Source organism: Hordeum vulgare, chromosome 5H, assembly GCF_904849725.1.
Source record: "Hordeum vulgare subsp. vulgare chromosome 5H, MorexV3_pseudomolecules_assembly, whole genome shotgun sequence".
In the NCBI taxonomy this organism is placed as follows: Eukaryota; Viridiplantae; Streptophyta; class Magnoliopsida; order Poales; family Poaceae; genus Hordeum; species Hordeum vulgare.
The window spans coordinates 29,487,373-29,498,267 of record NC_058522.1 but is presented as its reverse complement, the minus strand read 5'-3'; positions in this window follow the sequence as shown (position 1 = coordinate 29,498,267).

Genomic DNA, 10,895 nt, shown 5'->3' with positions numbered 1-10,895 from the left:
CTTGCGAGGGGTGATAGCGATCGAGATGGAGGGGATCGAGATCGAGTGTCCTCATGAATATTCAATATTTTTTCATATTGAATATGAAAAAATATCATCAAATTTGAAAATGTCAAAATACAATCGAGAAATGAAGGCTACAATTTAAATACAATCGATCTTAGCTAGCTATTTGTTCACAATCTTCTTGCCCTTATTTTTCGTAAATGGAGTTCTTCTCTTGAACGGACGTGCTTTAGGTAGGGTGGCCCTGCTTCTTCTTGTGGTGTATGCTGGTACTTCATCATCGTCGTCATGTTCCATCTTCGGGTCGCCGTACTTGTCGAAGTCTTGCTCATTGGCGACTCCATCCATTCCGATGATCTTCCTTTTGCCTCTCCTCATGACAACACGACTGGGCTTTGGCGGGTCGGTAATGGAGAAGCATTGGTCCACTTGGGAAGCCAGTACCCATGGCTCATTTTTCGCAGTGACGTTTGAGCCCGCGGTCTTGGATTTGGCTTCGGGTATAACCATGGTGGTGAAATACCGGTCTTCTTTTATGACGCTCTTGGCCCATCTGACATGAAACATCGGGACCTTCTCTCCAGCGTAGCTCAGCTCCGAGATCTCCTCGATCCTTCCGTAGTATCTGTCCTTGTCGTTATCGGTGTAGGATTCCATCGTTACCCCGGAGTTCTGATAACCATCGCTCTTCATGTCCTTTCCCTCGGTGTAGAATGTGTAGCCGTTGATATCGTACGCCTCATACGTTATCAGGTTGTGCTCGGCGCCCTCTGACAAGGCGAATATGAGTTGTGCTTCCGCGGAAGAATCCTCATGTAAAGGGTACGACAGAAGCTTCTGCTTGAACCAACGCGTGAAACATGAGTTGTGCTCTTTGACTATATCTCCGTCCGTCCTCTGTTGGACTCGGTCATTGTACGTCTTCTCAATAAAGGTTTTGTGCTCTACGACCCAAGGATCGACCACGTCTATGTGTTGTAGCGTGACTAGGTTTGCTCTTTCAAAGTCGGCGAGTCGACCCTCGAAGTCGACATGCATTTCGCGGCGACCCTCACGGTGACCCCATCCTGCGAGCCTGCCGAGGTGCCTGTTGACGGGCAGACCAACTGGGTTCTTGATGCCTAGATAATTCGTGCAGTAGGAGATGCACTCTTCGGTCAGAAAGCCCCTGGCTATGCTTCCCTCTGGACGTGACATGTTGCGAACGTATCCTTTGATGACACCATTCATCCTTTCGAACGACATCATGCTGTGCAGGAACGTCGGCCCGAGTTGGATGATATCCTCCACGATATGGACCAGCAGATGCACCATAACGTCGAAGAATGCGGGCGGGAAGTACATCTCAAGCTCGCATAGTATCACCACGATCTCTTCCTGTAGCCTTCTGAGTTGCCTCACGCCAACCGACTTCCGAGAGATGACGTCGAAAAAGTTGCATAGGCCAAATAGCGTTTCACGGACGTGCGCGTCCATGATCCCACGGATTGCAACTGGAAGTATCTGTGTCATCAGCACGTGACAGTCGTGAGACTTCATCCCGCTAAACTTCTACTTCGCTGAGTCTAGGTATCTGCTTATCTTCCCAGCGTAACCGTAAGGAAGTTTTACTCCTACGAGGTAGGTGATCGATCTCCTCCTGACTTAGAGTGAAGCACGCGGGAGGGAAGTCATTTCTGGTCTTTTTGGAATTTTTGCCTTTGCGACGACTTTCCGTGTCCTGCTTCGCCTCATCATCATCATCATCATCATCATCATCATTATTATTAGCGTGAAGCTCCTCCCAGATGCCCATTGATTTCAAGTATGCCCTTGCTTTCGGTCCATCTTTGGTCCTCTCTGGCATGTTGAGTAGGGTACCAAGTAGACTCTCGCACACGTTCTTCATGATATGCATGACATCAAGGCTGTGAGGCACACGGAGGATCTTCCAGTACGACAAGTCCTAGAATACATACCTCGTTTTCCATACCTTCAGCAGCAGCTCTGGCGCCTTTCGCTTCTTTCCCGGCTCTGGCGCCTTTCCCGGCTGTGGGCACTCTTTCCAATTTTTCAACAGCTCGTATATTTCCTCGCCGCTCCTCATAAGGGGGCGTCTTTGGGGTTCGGTTTCACCATCGAACAGATCCTTGCGTTTTCTCCATGAGTCATTGTCGCGAAGCCACCTTCGATGTCCCATGAACACGGTTTTTGTAGACCCGGGATCTCTATCTAGCTGGCGATACATTGTGTCATCCATGCACCTCACGCATCCAGAAAATCCGTGGACCACCTGCCCCGCGACATATCCGTAACCGAGATAGTCGTGCACCGTCGTGAGCAGTGCGGCTCTCATAGGGAAAAATTCTTTCTCTGCGGCGTCCCACGTATTGGCTGGCGTTTTCCACAGCGTGTCTAGCTCCTCTTTCAGCAGCCCCAGATATAGATTGATGTCGTTCCCTGGTTGTTTCGGCCCTTCAATTAGCATACTCATGTGAATGTACTTCCTCTTCATGCACAACCAGTGGGGAAGGTTGTACATCCACACAAACACAGGCCAGGTGCTATGTGTGCTTCTCTGGCTGCCAAACAGATTGACTCTATCGGTGCTCGCGCCCAGCACGATGTTCCTTGGATCGTCCCCAAATTCTGGGTATTCGTAGTTCAACGCTTGCCACTGGCTCGCATCCTTAGGGTGACTCAGCATCTTGTCTTTTTTATTTATCTCCGGATCATTTCCGTCATCTTCTCGCCTTTTCTCCTCCCTATCCGCGTGCCAACGCAGGAGCTTTGCTACCTTAGGGTCCGCAAAATACCCTTGCAGACGAGGAGTGATCGGAAAGTACCACACCACTTTTCGAGGAGCTTTCTTCCTCTTCTTGTATCGACTGACGCCGCACACCGGACATATGGTAGACTCCGCATGCTCGTCCCGATAAATGATGCAATTGTTCATGCACACATGATATTTCACGTGCGGTAAATCCAAAGGACACACGGTTTCCTTCGCCTCCTCGAAACTGGTCGGGCACTTGTTCCCCTTGGGAAGACGTTCGTGCCAGAATGACATGTTCTCGTCGAAGCACGCGTCGGTCATTTTGTGTTTTACCTTCATCTCCAGAGCCATGAGCGTTACTTTCAAGCGGGTATCCTCGGGCCTGCATCCTTCATACAATGGAGTAACCGCGTCTATCTCCAGTTGATCCAGCTTGGCTTTCTCTCGGGCGGCAGCTCTTGCGTTATCCGTCTGCTTGAGAAGCAACTCTTGAATATGAGGGTCCTGCACCCAGGCCATCAATGGTCCATCGTCGTCTGCTCTGGCATCTTCATCTTCATGATCATGCCCTTCGTCTGCTCCGGCATCTTCCTCATCATCATGTCCGACATCTTCTACATGATGACTGTGTCCTGGAGATTCTTCGTCTTCTCGCCCGCCCTCGCCGCGGTTGTCTTGCTCATGCCCTTCCTCATTTCTTTCCCGGCCCCCATGGACGACTTCATAATCACCTTCATCACCTTGCCACCGATAGCCATCCATGAAACCACGCAAGAGTAGGTGGTCCCGCACCTTTACGGAATCCGGGTCCGTAAGGCTCTTCACCTTGCATCTTCGACACGGACATCTTATCTCCATCTCGTTCTTTTGAAGCATCTCGGCCTTCGTGGAGCTCAAAAACCTATTCACGATGCCTTCGGTCATCATGCGGACCATGGTCGCCTGCGGGGTAGAGCAAAACGATATTTTAGAACCAAATTTTTTTGGCATGACTTTGCCTAAAAATAGGACAAAAAAGAATGCATAGTGCCAAATTCTCGCTGAAACGGAAATGAATCAACATTTCGGGAAAATATTGGCAACTATCGCATTTCAAATACCGGTACTTGCAAACACAAACATATATACAACACCACAAACATATGCAACACCACAAACATACGTAGATCTAGCTAGGCCATAAAAAGTGCATGTTGTTGCAGGGAGAAAAAAGTAGATCTACAACATAAAAGCTTTCCCCTTACTTACCTATAAAAAAGGTAATTTAACCACTTAATTAGGGTGAATCTATGATGCAAATGAGGTGAGGAGGAGGAGGCACCCGAGACAAGCTTCGAGGAGGAGGTGGAGAGAATGAAAGTGGGGAAAGTGAGTGTGGTAGGTGGTTGTCCAAAATATCTAGCTGGTCCCAGGTTACTAATGGCGCACCACCTACATATGCACCATTAGTAACCCTGGTTACTAATGGCGCACCTCCTGTGGTGCGCCATTAGTAGTTCTGCAAAAATAAAAATAAATAGTAGTGGCGCACCACCAACAGATGCGCCATTAGTAACACTGGTTACTAATGGCGCACTAGCTGTGGTGCGCCATTAGTAGTTTGCAAAAAAAACCAATTTTTTTTTATAGTAGTGGCGCACTACCAACAGATGCGCCATTAGTAACCCTGGTTACTAATGGCGCACCAGCTGCTGGTGTGCCATTAGTAGTTTTGCAAAAAAATAAAAATAAAAAAATATAGTAGTGGCGCACCGAGTGTGTGGTGCGCCATTAGTGTCCATCACACTAATGGCAAAGCTGCACATGGTGCGCCACTACTATATAGTAGTGGCGCACTGCTTGTGTGGTGCGCCATTAGTATCTATATCATCTATAGCCCTTTTTCTAGTAGTGCTATGACCCTACCCTGGGACTATAACCCCATCATTAGTCCCCGAATGGATCGGGGTTGGAACGATGAAGTGATGTCTGGAGCATGGAACCAACTGGTATGGAAGTGACTTTAGCGTTGTTTGCCTCGATCCATATTATCCTTTCAACCAGTGATCCAAGTGAATATACCAGTGAAACGAACCGTCAGGGACCGAGTGCTTCCACGGAATCTTTCGACGTGACTGGTCAAGTGACAGTGCCGGATTTTCTGGGATCCTCAAATTTCAGTTGCCGCGCGCTCAGCGGGGATGACGACATCGCCATCGAGTAGGTTTTGCCTCCTCGATTACCGCGCCTTTATCTTCTCCTCTAACCTCGCAGCGGCCGGTTGGGGGGATAAGATCTCGGGTCCACCTGTTAGTGACCCAGTCGGAAGCCTATTTAAGTCTCCCCGACGGGATTTTCTGTTGCGCTGCTCAACCTCCTCTCATTAATCTCGCTCCTCTCGCAGCTCTCTGCACACCTCAAGCCTCCTCCTTCCCCTCCTCCTCTATGGATCCGTCGCCTTCGCCATGACGATGGGACAGACCAGCAAGCTCGAGTCGCAGAAGAAGAAGAAGGGGGCGGCCCCTACCCAGCGGCGGCAGCGAGCGCTGCCGGCGGGTTGGATCCAGGGGGATTTCCTCCCCTCCTCGGTGATGGAGAACGACGTGCTGGAGCTGGTGGAGCATGGCATGATCGTCAACAAGTCCTGGAGGCTGCCGGAAGGCGAGACGGAGCTGCGTCGAAGGAGGGGGAGCGCGTTTTGCTGCTCAGTTATGTGTTCAGAGGCTTCTCCTTGCCTCCCCATCCGTTCTTCCGAGGTATCATGACTTACTTCGGGGCACAGCTCCATCATTTTCCTCCGAACGCAATAGCTCACCTTGCTGCATTCGTCACCCTCTGCGAGTGCTTCATTGGATGCCCTCCCCACTGGGGGCTCTTTAAGTATGTCTTCTCCGCTAGATCCCAAACCGTCAAAAAGCTTAGCCTGTCGGACGATAAGACCCACATCCTCCAGCTCTGCGGAGGTTTAGGCTTCCAGAAGAAAACAAAGAGTAGCTATCCCTCTCTCCAGCTATCCGAGTCAGTCAGGAACTGGCAATCGTCTTGGTTCTATTGCCAGGACATTGCTTTTCCGAATGCTTCGAGTGGGTTGCCGCCTTTTAGCTTAGACCGTCCGGGCCCTCCTAGGAAGCTTGCGCTCTCTAAGGGGGAAAGGATCCAGATCCAGCCTTTGGTCGACGCGCTGATAGCCGTCGTCCATAAGGGAGTCACCGACACGAACCTGCTGGCGACTTTTCTGGGTCGGCGCATCCAGCCGCTGCAGGCCCGACACCACGCCATGTGGCACTACGCGGGGCCTTCGGATTCCACTCGGTCTCATCTAGAGGACGTGAGCGGGGAGACTGTGAGTGCGTGGGTTCGCGGCATCACAGGCGCGCGTGATAACCCCGTGGGAGCCCGGCGGGTGAAGCCCTTCCGCGCCAAAAATCCTCCTCCGAATGAGGTGAGTACATGTTGTCGAGTGGTTTTAATCTTCTTAACTTTATTGCTTTTCTTGTCCCGCTGACTGACGTTGTCGACTGTGTTTTGTGTAGGAGTGGACTAACTGGCATTCTGCAGTCTCGAACGGGAATCCAGCCGAGGAAGAGGAGGACAGCAAGGAGGGCAGCGCGGATAGCGCCGAGTACGTCTCTGACAGTGGGGAGACGGAGGAGGAGACGGAAGAGGAGGAGGAGGAGGATGGGGAGCAGAGCTCGCCACCCTCACCACCAGAGCACCGAACCAAGCGCCGTCATGACCCTGCTGCTCCGCCGGCTCCTCTAGCGGCCCCGGGTGCTCCGCCAGCTCCTCCAGCGGCCCCGAGTGCTCTGCCAGCTCCTCCCGTGGCTCCGAGTGCTCGAAGCGTGAAGAGGACCAGGGGTGCTTCTGCCGAGCCAGCGAACCAGCCGTCCAAGGTGACCAAACCTAGTGGGCCTAAACCTCGGAAAGCCTTGCCTCGGATGTGGATCGCTGTTCCGGGCGCCTCAGCGTAAGTGTCTCGTTCTTCCATCTTCGTTCAGTATCCGATTGAACTCCTATTTTTGGGAACTCATGCTTATCCGTCGAGTGGATTTCACTCAACAGAGCTGTCACCTCCGCCACCTCTCTGCCGCGCAAGGACGATGATCCCATGGACACGGATAATGCCGCCACGTCCCAGCAAGGTACGTTGTCACGGCTCCGAGAGCTGTATTATTGTTTCGCGAGTGCTGTCTTTGATCTTGACCTTTTTCTGTAATTTCATGTTGTTCAGTCGGGCTTCCTTCGGAGGTCATTCATGTGGACGATGACGACCAAAGGAGGCTGGAGCCAGCTTTGGCGCCTGTCCCTGGGGTTATCCCATCTACTGCCGCTCCCACCATGAACGTGCCGCCAACTGAGACGGTGCCGCCGACTGAGACGGTGCCCCTCACGGCGGAACCGACTGGAGCGGAGCTCGGGATGCCCAGGGAGTCTTCTGCCGTGCCGGGTCCGTCAGCTGTTCAATATGACGCCCGACGCCTCCCGGAAGACCAGGTGGGGGCCGCCAAGGACGCCATGGTGTAGGTGGAGCTGGTGGTGGGTGACGCCAAGGGAGCGTATGACTCCATCGCGTCTCTGTATAAGAAGAGCTTGGAGCTTCGGGATGACATCTGAGTAAGTGCGCTAGTAAGTGTTTACGTTCCTCTTGGCACCCACTGGGGGTTTCAACGATACACTCGGATACAGTAGGATGATTTTGCAGTGGGTTCACTCCGAGTGAACCCAGTGGGTGTAGTCCCCGAGACTTCTGCTGAGTGCTTGCACCGGTGGTTGTCTTTATATGTATTTTCCATAATCTGAACAGATCAGAGTTGATCTGCCCGAATGGTACCAGTGGGGGCACTCCGAGTGCACCCACTGGGTGTAGTCCCCGAGAGTAGTGTTACTCGGGTCGAGTAATAGTAATCTCATAGTGTTGTTTGTTTGTCATGGAGCTCAATAGGGCCGACCTGTTCGAGCTTCATGCTAGTGGGGTCACTCTCAGTGAACCCACTGGGTGTAGTCCCCGAGACCGCTATCGATTGCTTGCACCGACAGGGGTCTGAAGAACTTTGAGCTTTGATTGATCTGTCGTATCTGTCGAGACTTTTTCCTTTTTGAATGTCTCTGATCCTCCCTTTGTGTCTATTTGGCCGAAGACTTGTGAAATGGGATCTGCGTACAATGCTCTGAAGGTTGAGAAGATTCAGCTTGCTGCGGACTGGGAGGTGGCTGTGAATGACCTGGCTGGTGTGAAGGTTGCTCATTCTGACCGAGAGAAATCTTTGGAGGAGTCTCGGGAGACCAACAAGGCATTGCTAGCCGAAGTAGAAAAAATGAAGAGTCAGAGATCCGAATGGATGGGCCAGCTAAAGGTGATGAACACTCGGTGCATGGCGCAGGAGAACTACGTCAGCGACTGGGCAAGGAAGATGGTCGCACTCCTTGGTGGTAAGTCGTTGCCGAGTGCTTCTTGACTTTGGAGTTCACTCTGTCGTGCTTACTTTCTGCTCGTCTTTTCTTTGCAGACTTCTGTTGTGACGTTGAGGCTGAAGCAGCTGAAATTGAACGGTCGCTTGTGCCGAATGTTCCACTCGGCGATGAAGCTAACCGGGACATGCTCCGAGCTCATTCTCGCCTTAACAGGGTGGGCCCTTTCATCGGCCGCCTGAGAAAAGTTGTCGGCCGGATCGACAAGGAGCTGTGGCCTGAAGAGGACTCCTGGAACGAAATAGATGGGTTGATGACTCGGCTGGAGGACGTCCCAAGCAGAGTGTAGGCATGGAAGAAGTCAGCCGCTCGGTGCGGTGCGGACGTGGCGCTATCTCTGGTCCGAGTGCACTGCAAGGAAGCCCGTGAAGAAAAATTGAAGACGTTGCAGGTCGCCAACACCAAGAAGCTTCGATTCAAAGATTTCATGGAGACCTTCCTCGACACAGCCACTCGCATTGCAGACGGAAATCGACCTTGACACCTTTGTGGAGCGTGCCAGTCCCGGCGATGCTTGAAAAAACTTTATGGTGAATGCACATTTACCTCGGTATGCCGAGTGGTATCTGTATTAAACTTTGGCCACTGCTGTTGGCCGTCATATTCGTGGTTCGGTGTGCATAATCTTGATTCACACCGAGCCGACTGATCGTAGATCCAACTTGAATTCGAATCGGATCTTTTGCTCTTCTTTTGCTGAGTTTTTTTTGACACGATTTTGTCTCGTGGTTTTTGTTTGGCGTCTCTTGGTGAAGCCAATGGCAAACATGCGGAGCATGTAGTTGTCAGTTGTCTTCAGATCCACATGAGCCTCAATGAGGGTCTGCTAAGCCTCCGAGTGTATCTCAAGTATACATTAGGAGGAAGCTTTTTTACTTAGGCGACTCTGAGTCGCAGCTAAGTCCCCGAGTGTGACTTTTCGTGCACACTCGGAGTGAGATGTTTACTTAGGCAATTCTGGGTCGCAGCTAAGTCCCCGAGTGTGACTTTCAATGCACACTCGGAGTTAGTTTGTACTTAGGCGACTCTGGGTCGCAGCTAAGTCCCCGAGTGTGACTTTTTTTGCACACTCGGAGCGAGTTTGTACTTAGGCGACTCTGGGTCACAGCTAAGTTCCCGAGTGTGACTTTCAGTGCACACTCGGAGTTAGTTTTTTAGACCGGAGTCTGCAAACGCGGAAGAATTTTGAATCGGCAAGAAATCAATCTGCTTTGTATTACTTCAATGATACTTGTTCTTTACATTGTCTCCGTCGGCGGTTATGTGTAGAAGCGCTTCAGGAGATCTCCATTCCATGCTCGCGGCTCGTCCGTTTCCCTATCGAGGTTGTAGAGTCGATATGCTCCGTTGTTCAGCACCTTAGAGATGATGAAGGGTCCTTCCCAGGCGGGAGCCAACTTGTGTGGTCTCTGCTGATCCACTCGGAGCACGAGGTCGCCTGCTTGAAATGTGCGGCTCCTGACGTGCCGCGCGTGAAATCACCGTAGATCTTGTTGATAAATTGTTGAACGAATTAGTGCCATCTCGCGCTCTTCTTCTAGAAGATCCACTCCATCTTGTCTGGCTTGTTCTGCTTCGGCTTCGGAGAAGAGTTCAACTCGTGGAGAGTTGTGAAGCAAGTCACTCGGAAGGACTGCCTCTGCTCCATAAACGAGGAAGAACGGGGATCGCCCTGTAGATCTATTCGGAGTTGTGCGGAGGCCCCACAGCATCGAAGGCAGCTCGGTGACCCATGCGCCGGCGGCATGTCCAATTTCTCGCAGGAGTCGAGGCTTCAACCCTTGAAGAATAAGTCCATTCGCCTGCTCTGTTTGACCATTTTTTGGGGGCGCGCCACGGATGCAAAATCCACTCGGATTCCTTGGTCTGTGCAAAAACCTTTGAACCTGTCGGAGTCGAAGTTTGTGCCGTTATCGGTGATTATGCTATGCGGAACCCCGTATCTGGCGATGATGTCTCTGATAAATTTGATGGCCGTAAGGGCGTCAAGCTTCTTGATGGGCTTGGCTTCAATCCACTTGGTAAACTTGTCGACTGCTACCAGCAGATGAGTGAATCCTCCTTGGCCTGTTCTGAATGGTCCGACTGTATCTAATCCCCACACGGCGAATGGCCAAACAAGAGGAATTGTCTTCAGCGCAGACGTTGGCTTGTGGGACTTGTTTGAATAGAACTGACAACCTTCACAATGGTCGACCATATCTTTTGCCATTCCATTCGCCTGCAACCAGAAGAAACCGGCTCTGAATGCTTTGGCGACGATTGCCCTTGAGGGGGCTTGATGACCGCAGGTTCCCGAGTGAATTTATTCCAAGATTAACTGTCCCTCCTTAGGGGAGATACACCGCTGAAGGACGCCTGAAACACTTTCCTTGTACAACTGGCCATCAATGACGGTGAAGGACTTCGACCTGCGGACGATCTGCCTAGCTTGGACTTTGTCTTCTGGTAACTCTTGCCTCAGGATGTATGCAATGAATGACACAGTCCATTCGGGGATGACAGCAAGAATCTCCATGATCAAATCAACCACAGCGGGGACCTCGACTTCAGTCTGATCTGTTGAGCTCTTCGGTTGTATTGGTTCGTCTGTAAAAGGGTCTTCTTTTACTGAGGGAAGGTGTAGGTGCTCGAGGCAGACATCACTCGGGACCCGTCTCCGAGTGGATCCAAGTTTTGCCAATTC